We start from the raw sequence: 19,562 nt of genomic DNA, 5'->3' as shown, positions 1-19,562 counted from the left end.
TCTCCGTGGTGCCCAGCAACAGGACAAGAGGCAACGGGCAGAAACTGAACCACAGGAAGTTCCATCTGAACCTGAGGCAAAACTTCTTGACTGTGAGGGTGACAGAGCACTGGCACAGGTTGCCCAGGGAGGTAGTGGAGTCTCCTTCCCTGGAGATATTCAAAACCCGTCTGGATGTGATCCTGGGCAATCTGCTCTAGAGGACCCTGCTTGAGCAGGGAGGTTGGACTAGATGATCTCCAGAGGTCCCTTCCAACCTAAACGATTCTGTGATTCTGTGATCTTGCAAGAGGTCTTGCACCATCTTGCACCTCTCGCCTGCAAGACAGACAGCTAATCACTGAACAGAAATAACATCATGACACCGTAATGAGCAGTTACTAATTAAAGTGAACGAGAAGCAAGTAACCTGAATAAATGGCTTTTGAGCAACCAATAAGCTGAATTTGTTCACAGCATTCCACAATGAATTTTAATCAAGAACATGCATTCATAAAAAGCAAAGTTGATGTGTGCACCTCTGAAGGAAAACGTTGGGGCAAGTAGGCAAAATGTTGGGAACTGCTTGCTTAACTTCTGCCACTGATGGGGCCAGTGGCTGACTACTACTTCTGTTCTGTACCTACTGAGAATCAGTGTTCAAATGCTGAAACTATAGCTGCCTGCTATCACTTTTGGCAAGATTTTCTTTTGCATTCAATGATAAAAATAATTTTTTGTGTCTATTACATACTAATGTTTTATAGCACCTCTCTAAGAAACGTGGCCCAAAATAAAATGTGTGATCTGTGGGCATAAAAAATAACAGCCCCTTGGAATGTTTACAGAGGTCGTTGTTGCAAGTCTTTATCTAATTAAAACTACTTTAAGGCTTGTGTTTATTCTCATGAACACACAGCCTTCCATGAAGAAGCCTTTAAATATACATGGAGAACTTCAGGAATAATGCAAATTATGGTCAAAACTCACTGTAGCCATGACATCTTTTAGAATGAAATCCCATGAGAAATCTTCAACTGCTTTACCTCGATGAATGCTGAAAATATTATACCTTTTCAAGACTTTAACCACTCCAAAAAAAGAAGTGCAATCTCACTGTAATAATGTTGTCTTAATTATATACAATACTTAGCACTAGTTTTACACCAGATGAGTCATAGTATAAGCTTGTACTTTGCTGTTTGACTAAATCCCACGACACTCAGAACTCTCTGCAGTGAATGCCTGGCACTTTGTGCGGAGCTCTTCTCCCAAACCATGCCTGCTGGAGCCTTTAGGGGAGGTTGGTTTGAAGGGTGCTGCAATAGGAGGAGCGGGCATTGCATTTGGAAGTAAGGGCTCAGAGTCAGTAAGAACATGCTGGAGAAATGTCTTGAAAGCTGATCGGGTGTTTATTCTTCTACAGTCATGTTCATTTCAATTAACTTGGACCCCAGATATTAGAGAGCTGGATTTTCTTCCTTTCTTTTTACAGGCAGCTTATCTCCTAAATAGATAGGAGGCAATTTTCTGTCACGTTTGTATCTTGTGCTGTTTGTGGTAACATTTAAGACAACAACAAACAACTGAGCAGTCACTTGAAATTCTTGCAGTCACTTAAGAAGCCCCATTTGCTTGCCTTACCCCATCCCATCTTGTCCTAATAAAAACAACCCCTGGGCACCTCTTTATTTGTACAGATTTTCCCTCCATCCTATGTTTCAGTGCTTGTTGAACTCAGCAGTCACTGATGAGCACTGGATCTTCCCCCAGCTCCTTCCACATGCTCATCTCTTGGAGAAAGCTGGCCATTCTCAAATCAGTTGTTACTGTGATGCTTCAGCTCTTTCATCTATAGCACGTGAATAACTGCTTTCAAGCCTCCATAAATGGCATTGGAAACTCTGAAGAAAAAACAGTGCTGGATGGATCCTTTTAAAGGTATTTAGATCCTTTTAAAGGTATTTATAAAGTTCAGAGCAGATGGACTTGCAGTGGAGTACACTACAGTCTTCATTCACAGTCAGTGGGAGAGGAAGGCTCCAGCCTCACGTTTTTTGAATCTCTGTCTGGAAAGCTACATAGAAAATTTAAAGTTAGAAACTGTGAAAAGTTGTTCCTGTCTGCCTCTCTCCCCTCCCGCTTGATAAATATGCAGAGTGCCTAAGTGCATGGCTACCATGGATCATCAGTAGAAATTTGCTGAAAGCCTCCTTTTCTGTGAATGATAAATATTCTATGTGCTAACCATCCTTGTAATGAATATCCTACTTTGGCATTTTCCAAGGGACTCCTGATTAATTGAAAGAAATGAAATACTTCATGTTGAAATAACAGCTGGTTATGATACTTATCAGTATCAGCTGACAGTCTAGGGATCTACACTTCACCAGGAAGCTTTCACTCCCACATATTTTTTAAATAGAAGCTGATTTTTGCAAACTTAGTACCTATAACCTAAAGCTTATTACATGTGGCATGCAGTCTTTAATTAACAGTTAGTGTTTTTTAAAGTGCAATAGCTGTCCTACCAAAAGCATTACCCAGAAGAAACCTTGAGGAGTGATGTGTATACCACACTGTTGTTACTATTGTAACAATATATGCCACACTATTGTTTATCCATTCAAGTGAAAGGATAATCAAATCATTCTGCTCATGAAATCATGTCATTTCCATTTTAGCCAGGAATACACTAAATAATGCATTATTCCTCAGCTACTCAAAAGGTCACTGTTTGGTCTACGAACAGCTGCAACAGCTGTGTTCCCCCAAGACCCTGCAATGAGCACAGAACAAAGCGTCTGAGAACTGAGGACAGGCTCAGGGGATGTAGATATGGGACTGGCTTCAGAGGGCTTCTGGCAAATCCAGCTTAGCACCATTCCCAAGTTGTCCCATCTCTCACTTTCTATTTCAACCCCAGAGAGCCTCCTCCTTTCCCCTCCCCTTCCTAAGTAAATTAGTCATACGTAAAATATGAGAAAATAAACAACCAACTAAGATTTTGACACCATGCAGAGAGAAGTATCCATGGAGATTAGGCACCTCCTAATCATCATTGATTTCCCATCACATTTGACAGAAAGATGCAACAGAGAGAATAAAATACCCCCCAAGGAAGGCACTCTGTGAGGCAGAGTTCAGCTTAGAGGCTGCTGAATCTCTTGTTCCCAAGCTATAACACAAGTGAGTTATTTTGTGACGAAAATACATATTCAGTAGAAGCAAAACTATCTGACCTGCAGCTGGGCTAGATGTAGTCCTAATATTTGAGCCTTTCATCCAGTGGAACTGGATGAAAAAAACCAGTGGCTTCTTAGATATTATCTCATTATCAGGAGCTCAGATTTAAGTTTTGGAACTGGGAATTCATTCAGCTTTCTAGATCAGGGTGATGGCTATAACATATGGATTTCAGTGTGAGAGAAGAGTTTGAAGGGGAAACAAAATTATCCTGGCTTATTATCTAGTTCAGAATCTATATCCTAACAGGTAAGTCAAGATGGTATAGAGGACAGGTCCTGCCCAGACCTGGCTTTGACGGGACGGTGGATGAAGCAGTGTGCGATTCCTGTAGCATTTCCTCAGTGATCTTTGCCACAGATCCATTCCTGTTCTATTTCCTGAACACCTAAATCAAAACTACCCACAACCAGCATGCCTTTTGTTTCAAACTAAAGCAAACAAACAAGGAGAGAAATAATAACCACACAAAAGAGAAGCTAGCGTGTAACGCACTGTATGGGTCATCTTGAATTGATGCATAGCAATCCCTCCCAGATAACAGCCTGGGAGCACTTTATTTTTAAAGGTCCAGCACACAACAGCAGAATGATAGTATGCATTCATCTAACCATATGTACTACTCATATCTTTCCTTACCCAGAAGAATAAGTGAATCTTAAAAAAAGATGGAGAGAAAAAAACCCGATGTGGAAGCACTGAGTTAAATATAATGCAAAAAAGTTCTGTATTCCTCAGCCCATCCAGATGTGCTTTCATCCCTTCCAGTGACTGACACACTGAGACTGCACCAGGTCTCTGTGAAAAAGCTCTGAGCTCTGGGATTTCTGTCCCCATTCCAGGGTGATGTGGGTTTAATTAACTCCAGCTGCCACTGTTTGCGTTCCCCCATGGCACAAGAGTTCAGCACCATTGTGAGCTAGCACAAAATCCTGGTCAAAAGTATGTGCCATGTGGCAAGGCTCTGCAGTTTAGCAGGCTAGCAGCACTGGTGCCACAACAGGCACAGGAAGGTGGCAGATACCAAAGGACAGAAAAGAGAGCAAGGGGTGGATGGGCCCACACAGTTCCTCAAATGAATTCATAAGCCTTTAAAAAAATGCAGAACAGATTATTGCAGAGTAACCAACTTTATCATAAACAGCTCTTCACAACCAGCTGGAGGGAACAGCAGTGAAAGCCAGAGAGGCTCTGCAGCCATGATGGAACTTATTCCTCCTGCTGCTTATGTACCACCTCCACCACCAGCACCGGGGACCCTGAACAGCATGTCCTGCAGGTGAATAAAACGTCCAGCACACTTGTGACAGCAGCTGTCTTAACCACCTTCCAGTCATGTTACCATCAGGCTTGGGTGGTTACTGGAATTGAGCCTGCGTAGATGTTAGAATTTATACCAGACCCATCGGTCATTAGATACTTCAAATGGGGCCAGGATACAGCTGCTATTACTTAGCTCATCCAGCCAACCCAAGTCTGCACTGGCCTCCATGAAAGAATATTAAGAAAAGAAAGTCTGTTATCAGCGGGCTTAAATTTGTTCCACAGGAGCAGGCTTCTCTGCAAAACATCTGGGAACGTGAAAAATGTAAAGAGGCTAATGGCACAGACCAAACTCAGTCATAAACCATTTCTTTAAAACATGTGATCCTGGAAAAACTGAGGGGAAATTCTAGCTAGAATCTTAAGCTGGAAAATGATGACAGCCTACTGGCTGACAGCCAATCCAGGCTTTAGTATGGGACCAACAAAGAGTTAAAGAAATGCTTATCCTAATGCCAGGAGAAACAGAAAATGGAAACACATAACCTTTGTGCTCCAGACCTAACCCTATCTTTATGTGCTTGAAAGCCACATGGTTTTCGGCTTCCCTAGAGCTATTTTGGAATCTTTGATGCGTCTTGGATTTGCCAGAGATGATTACCTCACTACTGCTATTCTAAGTCAGGCCCTTGTTTCAAACTGTCTCTGGAATAGCCATCCTTTTTCCATTGAATACACTAAGAGCCTGGTAAGAGGAAGCTTCCGGTTAAGACTCTTACACAAGGTGCTTAAAGTCAAGTGATAAGAATATTGCTCCTGCCTCCTGCCCTTCCAGTCCTGTTTTTCCCTCACTGGCTAATAAGAATTTTCTTTGGCAAAGCAAACCATACTCAACATACAAGAACAACTGCTAGGCTGAAATGGGAGTGCCTCTGTGCTCCCAGATCTGGGTGAGCAAACTCTCCGTGTTCCAGTTTCACAATGCAGCAACACCAAGAGAGCAAACTCTCCGTCCCCCATCCCATCTCTGGGCTACACAGACAGGACAGCCAAGCCCCGTGGTTGGACTGGAGTCCCACAGCACTTCAGTGAGGACCATGCTGTGCATCGCACCCTCTGGCCGATTAAGATACAGTCAGGGTAACTTTTTTCTTTGAGCATATTTTCAGAGCTCTCCCCTCTGACTTACATATTTAACAGGTTGCAATCCAGTTAACAGATGTGCACACACACACACACACACACACACACACACACACACGCACACAGACACACAGCTGACTGAATATAGCTTTCCTTACAGTTTTGATAATCTGGTAATTTATTCAGGTTGGCAAAGTTTGAGAGTGTTTTTTCACTCCCTCTGCAGAAGGAGAGCAATGTGATTGTTGCTGTGGTGATCCTTCCTTTAATATTTTTAGCCATGATCTGGTTAAAAGTCATGACTGGCTCTGGAAAGTGCCATTTTATTAAGGCATAATATTAAAACACTGGTGACTAGCCTTTGCTTTTTTGCACTTAATAAAATATATACATATACCTTAAAAGTTACATTTGATTCTAAGAAAATTTACAACTGAAAACATGTAGATATTCCTTTATCATAAAAAGGGTTGGTTTTGGCCTTTGCGAGTAGAATACCCCCTGTTTTACTTCTTTCTCTTGGAATAAAGCTGGACAGTCAGAACCTCTGCTCACTGGGGTTAGGTCTTCAGGATGGTACATACTAACTAAGAACCATGAACGCTAACATTAAGAGTTGCATGTGTAATTCCCCAGGAATATGGTTTTAAAAAGCTACCTCCCTCCCTCCTAGAGAGGTTACTGACTGCTTTGCAGAAGGGGAGCAATGTGATTTCTTTTTCTTTTTTTTTTCATTTGTGAGGTTGCAGAGCCAGCATTCCTCTCTCTAAGGAGAGGACAGCAAATGTCAGCTCCCACCTTCATTTATACCTTGATCAATGAAGCTGTTGGCACAGAAAACGTGTATGCACTGTAAGAAAAGAAATATAAAACCTTTCCTATTGATGGAAATGGCTGAGGGCAAGTTGTTCTCATTTTCAGCCTAGGCTGTAGGCACAGCTTTGCATGGGGTACTCTGAGGGCGGTACCACAACACCCCCACCCCATGATAGCTCTGCCATCTTGCCACTCTGGCAAGTAGCGCACAACACACAAGGAGGTGCCGACGTCGGGTGGAGGTCTAGCCTCTAGCGCTCTCCTCTTGCCTTCTTCCCTTCATCTGAGTAATAAATGATAGAGTCCTGGTACTGACTGCGTTTTTCAAGTTGCAAAATTCCTTTTCATTACACTGCTTTCCTATAACCTGCTTCACATTGAGGTCTCCTAGGGGAAAGGATACCAGGCAGTATAGACGAAAATAAATGAATCTGGGCCAATGAAAAGCTGTCCTTTCATTTAGCCATGATTTTCTGAAATGATTATGTTTCAGATGAAATTTTGTTTGCCTAGTTGAAAATTCAGGATTAATCATTCGGGAAAGTTGACAATTCTGTTTCTCCATTTTGTATCTCCTACGGGTGTTTTCCAGCATATAGAACAATTACCAGATTATTATTTTCTGAGGTAAGAATGTACAAGGGGCTTGTTTATTCTGCATTCAGGCAAATTAAAATTGACATTCCTAAAGGTTTATTATTTCCATCTCTGCAACCGAATGTGTTTGGTATATCTGAATAAACCCAGTCCAGACATTTGTGACTAGCTGAAGCATTATCTAGAAGCAATATCTAGTTGAATTAACTGAAGCTACCATAAAACTTTTCTTTTACAATGGGATTGCAAATACAGGTGATTGATAGGAAACTATATGATCTATTTGTTTTAATAAGGAAAGCTCCTAATCATAATTAGAGAGGGAAACCACTTAACAGACAAATATGTATATATTTATACACATACAGACGCACAGACAGAGATACACACACACACATTTCTTAAGGAACTGTGTTAGACATGATGACAGTGTACCATAGCATGAATGTGCTTGTGTCTTTTGTTTTTCATTGCTTCTGCAGAAATTTCATGATTTTTAAGATTTAATCCACAAGTTTTCAATAAGTGCTAGAAACTCATGCATTCCAAAAAACAATTTGGTCCTCTGTAGTCTTAACAGTCTCTGGAAACACTCAAATAGAATCAGCAGCCTGCTGGTACAGCAAATTTCACCAGAGGTGAGAATAACCAACCACCTGGGCATCCTGGGACCCCTCCAATCCATCCTAGTGGCAATGGCCCAGAGATACCACTTGGACTCTGCCTTCCCAATGGTCCCTAGAGGCATTGGCTTGGACCCAGGTAACATACATATATGGCTAGACTGCCTCTGCATGATATTTTGGGGACTCCCTGGATCCTAAGCAGTGGCTGAACAGAGACACAGCACTGGTCCTCGTCCAAGTATGAGGCCACCTGGGTAAGAGCTGCGTGCAGCCACGAGACAGAAAGCAAGATCGGCAAACCGGCTGTCAAGAAGGAAAGGCCATGCTACCGCTCTTTATAGTGTATTGCCAGAAGGCCTTCTGCAGCTGCAGCTAACCTGCCACAGCTCCAAGTTAATTCCATCAGCAGGCCGTATAGGACATAATCCAGCCCATGATCTTCATAACGTGTTGGCATGCAGAGAACAAGGATGTGACAGCTTGTTTGCTTTCATTTTGGCTCTTTCCATATCACGTTCTGTGCAGTAATGCCACCACTACCACAGTAATGTGTAGGCATGCATTTATGCCTATCTTGTATGTGTGTATCTTTGCCCACGTTGTGCCTTATAAACTACAGAATTCTGCAAAGAAGTAAAGTGGGAGCTAGGAAAAAGCATGCTAAGTCTGCTGAACCCCTTTCTGGGTCTTCTTACCCAGAGTTCGATTTCACTCCACAGACCCACTGTTATTTAAACACAGCCCCGTATAAGAGAAAAAAACCAAAGCAAAACAGACTGCGCTGAATGGAGCCCAGCCTGCCTAGAGCCACTTCAGCTCCTCTCATTAGCTGTAAATGCCAAGTCCCATTCTCCATGCTCAGCCAGAGGTGCTGTATTTTGGGTCACCTCCCGTTAGCATGCACCAAACCTGACTTAACAGCAACTTCACAAGACCACACTGAACTGTCAAATTCCTGCTCTGTCATGTTCAGTTCCATTTCCATGCAAACAGCCTGCATTCAGGCAACCTTCCAACAGATATGCCGAGCAATCAGAAGTTTTCCGACCTGCTGTAAGGCACCCCTATTGTGAGTATATATTATAACATAACTTTAACATGTTATTCCACATCCAAATTGCTGCCTTTGTTCCAGAGGGCTGAGCTACAGTTCCTGTGGGAGCTATGAACTGTGCGTTTGCAAGCAGAATTAGGTTTCTGTTCTATTTCTGAAGCTCTGCAATTCACTTCCTGCCTCGCACGTGGACTGGAATTTTGCTTAGATGCAAAGCTTAGATTGAGCTGTCAGTCACAATATACTTCTCTTTTTCCTGTTTTAGAAAAGGGATTTATATCAGTAAAGGATGCACTCAGCTAAAAATCCTGTAGTTTGAACTACAGTGGCTCTGGAGCAAAATATCTGAGAGAGATGAAAGTATGTAACAGAATTAATTTTGCAACACACGCAAGCCTAACTTATGTCCAAATCCCAGCGTTGCTAAACTAAAAAGAGTGGTCTCTGCTGGCTGTACCGGACTTGGAATCAAATCCCCATAGAGCTTAATAAGAAGTTGTCCAGGAAAAAACAGACTGATTTTCTGTGACAGTGTATTTTCTAGCAATGATGTCAATGATTTCTGCACACTGCTTATTGTTTGAGGGAGACATTCTCAGACCCTCACTCATGACCCAACTCTGAAGTCAAGATTACGGTTCATGGATAATTTTCCACATACAGTCCTCAGCAATTTTCGAAAGATTCTTAAAAGAAGACCATAGCAAGCAGAACAGAAATAAAAACAGTTAGCTGGATATTAAAACTAGATAAAATCAAGTTAGTAATAAATCATAGATTTTCAACAGCAATTTTTGCAAACCTATAGAAAGAAGCTTAGAGGCTCCTAAGTCAAAGCAGATAAGGAGCTGGAGAACCATAACTAGTAACTGCCTCACCACACACCACCTGATCAACTCCATTGCATGTGAAAGGGAAGCAGAAGGTAACTCATTGTTAAAACTCCACTGAATACTTTCCATTCTGACTGTATTTCCCCCTCCATCCCCAGTACTGAAAGGTATCAAGATGTTTATGCATCCTTATTCAAATCAGTATCATAAAAGACACAGAGAGACCTCAATTTTGCAAAATAAAGCACGACTAGGATATTTATCATCTCACCTTTCTCCAGAGCTTAGTTTGGAATTAGCTTTGTGACCTGGCGAATTAGCTTACACACTGATATTTTTAAATGATGATTAATTTTTCCAGCTCCTCAGAATCCAGGCTTAATTCCAGTAATTGCAGTTGCTCATTACTATAGCTTGTTAATGCTTATTTAATCTTCAAGGCAACAACTTAGACTCTCCATCTCTGGATACTGTTAAAAAGGGGTTATATACACATCTGTCAGGTACGATGTTGGTATAGTTGCACTTGCCTTCAGAAGGAGAGATGGCTTAGTGGCCTCTCAAGGTCCTTTTCAGGCCTAATTTTCTGTGATGTAACTCTATTATAATGCAACCTAATTGAACTAATTCAAGAGAACTTTACCCCATTACAATATCTTCCCCACACTCGCTTATCTTCTGCTCGTGCTTTAATAAATCCTTTTTCTGTAGTGTGGTTTGGCCATAAGAAAAGCACAAAGCAGATCTTTGAGGAACTCCCTCTAGGCTAGATAAATAACATTCAGGTGGCAGATAGGGAACCTTCTGCTGTATCTTTCTATTCTACCATCTGTTGTACATGATGTAAAACTTTGATATTCAAAACTAGGAAGAGAGGAATAAAACAAAGTCTTACATCATGGCTTCACAGTCACTGCTACTGAGTCTGTTCACCAGTAGAGCGCCCAGCAGCATAAGCTTGATCTGGACTGGATATGGGCAGAAGACTGCATTTCTATCAAATTATTCACGGTACCTGAGATACAGACAACACCTGCTCTGACAAAAAATTTGTCAGTGCAGTTTTCATTCACTATCCGAACGTTTGAATGATATTTGGACACATCCAAATTATATCTGTGGCACCTGGGTTTTGCAACATGGGGCCCCTATGTCTTTGAAACACTCATAGGGGTCTTTCTGATGGGTTGTTGTATGATCAGACTGTGGCCTAAAAAGAAGCGAGTGCTTTGGACCCTGATGTTACTTGAGGTGAATGAGACTTTTTAAGGCTGGTCTTATAACCATTATGAAGCAGTTTACAAGCCATCAGCTCATATTTTTGAAGACTAAAACATTATAGAAAATCCCTGGTGTATTCTCTGTAATTTCTTACCTCTTCTGCTGCTTTTTTTCCTTTTTTTTTCTTATTCCATCCTCTTACCACATTAGTAAAGACCAGAAGTCATTATAACATTCTTTTTGACAGATCAAATCCCTCTAGACTCATCTCCGTAATGGTGTGGACATTTTTTTCTGGAAAAAGTCAAAAAACATTAGAATATTATTCAGTATATTATCATATTTCATCTGTTCATTTTTAATTGCCTCTAGAGTTTGGCTTTATGTCTTTCCTTTCAACACAAAGATTTCTTCTAGGCCTGAGATGTAAATTAGCACTGGGCAAAGCAATTCTGAAAAGAGAAGAGGAGAGAGGCTGAAAATATCACCCCAGGTCAAAAAAGAATCAACCAAAACTAAGCTAAATAGGCTATATGCTCTCAGCTGAGGCCCTCTCTGTCTTCCCACTCACTCCTGTGTCTTGATGAAGACCCAAGTCTACCCACTGCACGCAGTGCGCCTGTTGGAGTGATCTGGCCTAGGAACATGAGAAACATTCACATGAGAAGTGTTCACCCCTTTGGAGAGCAGCACAGAAGCTTTAAAATCTCCCATGCTCAAACCCAACCTTCCCTGTTACTACTTTGCCAAAACTTCTGACAGGATTTCAGTGTTAGTCTTCTACAGATGTTGTTTTCTGAGTGGGGCTATACAATGTGGAAGCCACAGTAGCAAGTAATTTAAATCCTTTAAGCTCCCATGTTTGTCACTAGAGAGGAGTATGGTAGGACTGACGGATGGGATGTTATGAGGTTTGCAAACACCTAACCTGAGTGGAAAAAACAGAGTTTTGGCAATCACAAAGTGAATTGGAGGGAGACACTTGGAAAGGGTAGTTTGTAGTTTGTCAGCCAACACTGGGAGAGAAGATAAAGGAAGGAGTTACCTGGCCTGGGAGGAGAAAGAGAGCACCGGGTTATCAAAAGAGAATGGACACCAGGGAGCCATCTGGATCTCTTTCTGCTGTTTGCAGCTAATCGTCAAACATTTAGTGGAACATTGCTCCCCATGGGCATAAATCTCTGTTCATGCTTACAGTGGAAACAGTAACACAAAATTAGAAGCATGTTTTCTAATATTGTGTTGTTTACAAACACACTGGCTGGGAAAGGATGAAAGTTGATTCTGTTTTTAAGTGATTTTATCACGTGCTTTAATTCTCTAAAATTAACCGTGGCAAACTTCGCGGCCTCTGACGGTCAGACATAATAAACTCCCCCACTCTATCGTTGTTTTTGAAACACTAATGCCTAGCTCTAAAAAACGAAACAAGACAAAGCAAAACAAATTCCCAAATAATACTCTTAATTTGATTTCAGTTCTCTCCTTCAACTCCATTTGCCTCAGATGAAAAGAAGGGTCCGACCCCCCACCATTGTCTGTATACATACAAGGAACACTACTGAAGTCCGTGACGTTTCTCCATTAATGGCCAGATCGGCCGCAAAATCTGGCCAGCTGATTTCAGGAAGAGTTTTCCCAGTGGCAAATTTGTGCTGTATCCTGCTACAGAAAGTAGCAAATCTACTTCCTTTCAGTATTGCACACCCACTGCCCTGCCCTAAACAGAGGCAGATGATAATGCTGCACTAAGATGATCTGTTACAGACAAGGTGATGGAGAGAGGAAAGAGGTACCAGAGAATAACAGTTTTCATTCCCTGATCCTCCGTTAGAGCCACGGTCAGGACTGGCTTTCCTTACACAAGGAGGGGACCAATGACCGGTATGCTGCTGCCCCCTCCAAAAAGGTGTGCTTTGAAGCAGAGCATGGTAGGAACCAGCCCATCCCCAGCTTGCCTGCCACCCACCTCCCCTGTTTGACAACATATCATCTTAAATAGTAAGGTCTTATTCTTAATGTGCTCTGTGACTAGTCTCCCCTGGAAGGGCTCAATGCTGACCACAAGCATCATTTCATCAAGTGTTTTTCCATCTGTGCTGAGGACACACATGGCACGTTCTATCTAGGAGTTTTGTTTGGACACAATGAGATACACTAATGGTGCTGCGTCAATACACAGTTCATAGTCTCTCATGAAATCCTTGGTGTTGCCAGAATATTGCCTGGTTTATGCTAAATCAACTATCTCTTCATTCATTTCTTCGGTACCACATCATTCTTCTTTTTTTAAATATTCGGTGGTTTGTTTGGGTTGGGTTTTTATGCATGTGCTTATGCTCATCTCTTGCCTTTGTTCCAGTCTGAAGAGTTATGTTTTCCCTAGCATAGCAGTGGCTGCACAACAACAAAACCCCATATATCCCACGCTAAAGGCTACATTATTTCAATGCTGTCTGAAATCATTGCTGTATCTGTAACCCCTTCCCTCTGAGGAGCTTACAAAAGGGGCTACATAACTGTACACCAATTTAAAAAAAAGCACACTACATAGGGAGTGTCATTGTTCGTGTGAATTGCTTTTGTAACATTAAAAAACACAAGTGACCAAGTGTGGTGATGTATCTACAGATTCAGATGCTGGTTTCACATGAGGCTGAGTATTTTCACTGAGTACTGAAGACTGAACTTGGTTATAGAATATCTCCTAATTTTATTCAGGACTGATCAAATAACAGAATATACTTTATCCAAACAAAAAGTTACTGGGTTTATCAAAGATATAAAGGGAACCTGTGTCATCCAGGCAGCTGGAGCAGATAACTTAACGGTGAGTTTCAGCCTAACATATATGAAGAATCTGGCCTATATTGTAAAAAAAGAGATCATTCTGATCAGATTAGGGATGCTGTGCTATGGGCCCATAACATAGACTGCTGTTTAGCAGTGCTATTCTGGGAACTACAATGCCACATTCTTCCTGGGATGCTCAAAGCTGATTGGATCTTGAACACATCTATGTGTTCCAAAACATTTGGGGATCTTGATTTCAACCCTCTACAAGAAAAAAAAAGTAAATCACATTTGGACTGAGATGCAATATGTTTTGATAGGGAATTAACTATGGTATGGTTTGGCAGCAGATAAAACTTAACTGCTCTTCACAGCATCCTGCAATGCTGCTAAGGACCTATACACGGACAGCAGGATCAATATAAGCTAAACTTGCATTTCATAGCTGGAATCAGAGCCACTTCTTACTGACGAAATAATAAAACAGCTAAAGAACAAACATGAGATACTCAGGCACGTGAACATTTTCTGAAACCACATATAACGAAGGCTTTAGTAATGCACAACTCAGCCTCCTAGCTCAGTTTTATTGGCCATTATCTCACTGGATTTGGAGCAACTGCTCTGAATGCAGTAAAAGACATTCATTCTTCACAATGTTTTCCCACGTAACTGGCAAATTTATTATTGTTATAAAACAGGACACAATTTTGAAATCCTCAGCATGCCTAACTTTTAATAGTGCCAAATATGTTTCTCTTTTCATTAGCATTCAGGGATCACTATGCCCAAACCACCTTCATCTACTTTTTCCACTCGGATGCAACTGAAGTTGGATCATGTCAGTTCTGGTTCAGGGTAATAGCTGAGCAGTAAGATATACTGGGAGGCCCTTACCAAAATCTGACGGAAACTGCTAGAAGTGCACAGCATGCCCTCCCACCTTAAATATTTGCTCATGCTCCACTAGCCTATTTCAATCTGATGTGAACTCTTGAGGCTACGCCATCTTCCTGGTTGAGAACTATAGACACTTCTCTTACTTTGTAGAATGGCTGCAAAAGTAGATATGTTCAGAAATTCAAAAAATGCTGAAGAACAAATGAGTGTAAAATAAACCTTCAGAATGAATGTTTTCTTCAACAGGCTTTGCATGTTTTCCACCACCAAGAAAAAAAGTGAATGAAATGACAATACTACACTATCCAGGTGATAACTGCCTGAAGAGGTTTTGCAGGTAAAACAGGGCATCCAGGTACTTGGTCAGCCAAATTTTACGTCTCCTAGGGGAAAGTATTTTCTTTCCTCTGCTTTCCAGTCCCTGCACAGAGAGCAGGAACTTACAGCCACAGACCTCCTGGCTTCTCTTGGGATTACTCAGCTCTTTGGACCTCAGTCCAAGGAGCTAGATCCCAGTGCCAGTCATTCTAAGCACATCTTTGATAGTCTTCCTCTCCCTCATGAAGTCACTTTGGAGGCTTGATACAAGACATGAAGATGGTTTCCCTCAGCTGGATATGCCTCACCTTCCTGCTAGAGGAAGGCTTCTTCAGAAAGCCTGAATCCTTTGTCCTTCTCCGACTTCACTGGACACCTTCTCACCCTGCTCTCTCTCATCCTATCCACCCTTCCCTCTCTTAGAGACCCATCCCAGGGTTCACCACAGCCCGGTAGCACCAGTGAATGAGATGTGGTACCCATTCAAATCATCCTCTGCTGTCCTGTTGACTAACTCCTGCACCAGCTGTATCCCTGCCTTCAGGGTAGCCAGGTTTCAGCAGAAGCATAGAGAAGAGAGGAAACGGTATCACAGCTAGCACCATGAATCACATCAAATTTTGCCTTACATATCTTGCAGTAAGGACCTGCAGTCTTTGTTCAACACACAGGTCATAAGCTCAGGCATATGTGTTTCCACTTAGCTTCCTGTTATCCCCCTTCACTGTAGCCGTCACTCCTTTTTCTCTTTGTCATACTCAGATCTAGCCCCAGAAAGCAAGGGTTGGATACTTCTCATCTCACTGGAGTCACCTAGGAGTCTGGCATAGCCTAAGACAGTTGTCTGTGCTTTGCCTGCGGTAAATGGAGAGAGAGGCAGCCCCAGAGGGCTGTTCATCCTGCTGTATTTAGGTATTTCAGAGGGGAAATGCATCACCTTTTAGAAAGCATGAGAGTAGACAGCAAGCTAAGGTGAAAAGCCTAACGTTCACATTGTTACAGTCAAATGATGCCACCCTTACGGCTCAAACAATGAAGATCTGAAAGACTGACTGATAAAGAATTTCACTCCCCTGGAAGCCCCCATGTCCTCTCTTTTCCATTATCACTCCCAAGTTGAGGGGTGGGGGTCAGGTTTTTCTGGTGTCACCAGAAGACTGTGAGGACTGTGAAGGCATATTCTACATTGGTCTGCCGGGCTGACATCAGTTCTGTGCAGTGTCGTGCTCAGCGTTAGGTTATCCTTTGGGTCAGCAGCCCCACATATATCTTTCAAACTTATTTTCAGACTCTGCTTCAAGGTTAAGCTTAGTTCTCCAGGATCCACATCAGCCTACATTTAAGTCAAGGAAAACAAAGGAAAGAGTTCCTTTGAAACTACTAACGATTGAAGCCTTTTAATTCTTTTCCTGTTTGCCATTATTTCTGCCCCCATGAGCCTCAGAGCTTGCTGCTTTATCTTCTAAGCCTTAGAAGCCTTGTTTTCCTCAAGGACACCTTGGATTTATGAACGTTTCTCCCTCCGTTCACCATGTCCTTCCAAAATTTTCAGAATCAGTAAGTCATACAGCATCTGTTGACTCTTTTGCCCTGCCAAGGGAACCTTGAGTTTGGAAAGTGAGTGTTTTCTGTATGCAGGGAATCCTTTCTTGATCATTTTCTTAGTAATATAGCATGTCTACTGTAAGAAAGAAATCTCTATGCATGCTTACAAAAACATAACATTAATAAAAAGAGATAAATCTTGATTGATCCTGCATTTCCCAACCCCAATCTTCAAAACCAAAAAAATATTATTTTCATTCAATGAAAAGATTATCTCCTTCATAAGTCAACAAATTCAATTTTTCTCAAGCCTGGTTCTCCTTAATAGTCTCTGTCATATACTCTTTCCTCCTCTCCTTGCTTCTTCTCTCTCCACTCATTATCCTTAGGAATCTTATTTTTATAGGCATATAAATGGCACTCCTAAAAGACTTTACTAATGCCCACATCTACAGTCTCATTTTTCTTTTATGCCCTTCCTTCCAAGTTCAGTCTAAGTGATGCACAGTAAAGTCAGAGACTGCACATCTTTATTGATAATGGGTGTTACTTACAAACACGAAAGAATTCCTGTTCCTCTCATGATTTCATGATCCAACAAAAGGGGTATTCCTTCAGTTTGGGATATAACCTGATAATAAAATTAAAAGCCAGTTCAGGTCTCTTAATTCCTCTTTCCAGATTGTGCAGCTTTGCAGACAGAAATTGCCCAAAATACTATTGAAAATTCTTTTTTGCCCTGTTGGTGTGACAAACCCCAAACAAATCAATAAATTACTAGCCAGCTGAGCAACATGAAAAAGAGTCAGTATGACAGACCACCAAGATATGTTGTCAGACAATCCATATTGGTGGGGAGAAAGTAAGTACCGAATAATGAAAAATGTCAGGCTGAGTTACCAGATTGTGGTTGTTACGAAAATCACGCTTTCACTCATGAAGCGAGGAAAAGAAAGGCCACTGTCATGCACCTCACTGCTCTGCTGTGGAAGGGAACAAAGGGCATAGACTGGACATTCATATGAGAATAATTAGTAAGAGAGAATTTGGAATCAAATCACTCTCCTGAATCTAACTGCACTAAGATACACAGTGAGAAAGTCCATCATCTCCATCATGCCAAGGCCTGTCTTTGTCATGGCTTTCTCTCGATGTTTTTTTCTTTCTTTTACAGAAGTGAATGTGGTATCTTAAAACAGCTCAAGGAGAAGCAAAAAAGACTCTTGAGCATCTAGCAGGTTAAATGTCTAAATTAAAAATGTCTTCATGATGCCAGTGAGCATCCCAAGCCATTACCTTCCTGGGGATTTTTTATGAGCGGCCATCATGCTTATCAGAAGACCTGGACAAGGACCAGCCTTCAGTGGGCTCCTAATGAAGGAATGGAGCCTTCAGTGGGATCCTAATGTCTCTCCCATCGTTGCAACAGGTGGGAGAGACAGCCTATCCCTGATGAGCCTGTTAGGAGGAAAAAAAAAAAAAGCAACTAATAAACTGATAAACCAGGAGTTTGTCCCTGGCTTAAAAACCCGCCTTGCACATTGTTCCAGATCACAAGCTCAAACTTACTTCCAGGGAAGTCAGTGACAGTCTAGGGCTCAGCATCCGTTCCACTAAATATTTCATATCCTTCCAAGGGATATTAAGAATATGAGCTAAAATACAGGTTTCTGGCTCCTTTCAGGACATCAGTTTCTGTATTCTTTTAGAGTATGTCATTTTTAAAGTGGTCATTCTTGCACCTTCCTAAGCTGAAGTGTAGCAATCATGATTTGTGCTCACTCCAATTCTTTAAAGTCTCATCAGCCTGTCTACACAACACAGCCTCTCACATGGATAAAGACACAGACACTCCTTGGGCACTCCTGGGCTGCACCTCAGAGGTCTGAGGAGAGCAAGGCACAAGACAAGCAGCAGTCTACGTCTCAGAGCCTATCCCTATCTTCCTGCTATACCATGGTGCAGCAAGGCAATGTAATCTGTGCAAAAGACCATTGCAACAACAAAATCAGAAAAAGGAGATAAAAATCAGGAAGGAAAACAAAGTCCTTTGGTTCGTCTTTCAGCAGAGTCCATTTCAGAAGCACTGAAACCCAGTCTGGGTTTTAGCTAGGAAGGTCACAGACAAACATTTGCTGGTTTGTGACATCTGTTTACATGCTTCTTCACTGTGAAAACGCACAAAATCTCTCAAGACCTGCATTCCTCACAGCATCACATCCTGAGCAGTTTCCAATCTCTTCCGTCACACCACTCGGGGTTGTAGAAAGCATCAGTCCTCAGTTTTTTTCACAGTTAGATTCTCCTCAGTGGCACCTTCCAGGCAAGAGGGAACCCTCACAGTTACCCTTCCTTTTCTAGCACAATGCAGAGGGCTGGAGGGTTGTCATCGCTTCAGGCTGGTAGCAGTCCCCAATACCTCAGAAAAATTGTACTGGCAATCAGTTCATGATTTATGACTCTGTTCTTCATCAGTAATCCAACCCATTAGAGAGGGCACCCCAAAAGCTTTTAAGCTGCCCACCAATTTATATGTACAGTCCAGATAAGTAACCAAAAGAACTAAGCTAGCAGAGTTTTCTAGAGCTTCGTCGCTGTTCTGCCGGGACTGTTTTTGCAATATGCTGCTTGCCTCACCAGCCACACAGATCTTAGCAGGAGCAAGAAAGAGCTACTAAAAGAAACATCACAAAAATTATTTAAAATAGGTTTTCATCACAGAATCTTCCAGTGTGAAAAAAAAAAAAAAAGCTGTACAGCATGTTGTAATGCTGGGAATCTTTCCTTTTCAGCAATATTACATGTCCATTTCTAGTTCTAGCTCTGGATACTTGGCCTTAAACCATTCACTGCTAGGCAATGATGAGCAACAGCAAGGAGTGCCGATTCTCAAGAGACCTAGCAAGTTTCAGACTGGGTAGAGATTAGATATTTAATGGGGCAGGATAAATGTATTTAATTACACAGCTCCACATTTTAGCATATCAATATTATTACTATCTATAGAATACAAATATTTCTATATCACTACGTAGAACGAATCATTTACTCTTGAATTAAAATGCATTCAACTCTAGGGCAAAACTGCTGTTTGGCTACGCATAATCGTAGGTCAAGAAGTGAAGAAGGGTGTCACATTCAATTAATACTTCTTACAGGCTGAAAGCAGCAGAATAGAATTCAGTCACTTAGCTGGAGGGAGTGCCATTATTCTTACAAAAAAGCACC

The 19,562-nt window shown here is 41.7% G+C and overlaps 1 long non-coding RNA gene across 4 annotated transcripts in view; it reads right to left on the bottom strand.

The window, feature by feature from the left end:
* The window catches only part of LOC138065985 (uncharacterized), a 151,172-nt gene that overhangs the window by 4,180 nt on the left and 127,430 nt on the right, over window positions 1-19,562 (bottom strand). For 3 of the 4 annotated variants that reach the window (XR_011139086.1, XR_011139084.1, XR_011139087.1), the window contains 3 exons: window positions 17,631-17,792; window positions 16,889-16,965; window positions 10,933-11,072 (listed from right to left, as the gene is read on the bottom strand). This is a non-coding gene — a long non-coding RNA (uncharacterized lncRNA). The remainder of the gene's footprint in view (window positions 1-10,932; window positions 11,073-16,888; window positions 16,966-17,630; window positions 17,793-19,562) is intronic. The other variant, XR_011139085.1, reaches the window with a different exon arrangement.

This window comes from Struthio camelus, chromosome 2, assembly GCF_040807025.1.
Source record: "Struthio camelus isolate bStrCam1 chromosome 2, bStrCam1.hap1, whole genome shotgun sequence".
Lineage (NCBI taxonomy): Eukaryota > Metazoa > Chordata > Aves > Struthioniformes > Struthionidae > Struthio > Struthio camelus.
Note: the sequence above shows the minus strand (reverse complement) of the source record. Positions and strands in the feature narration are given on the sequence as shown.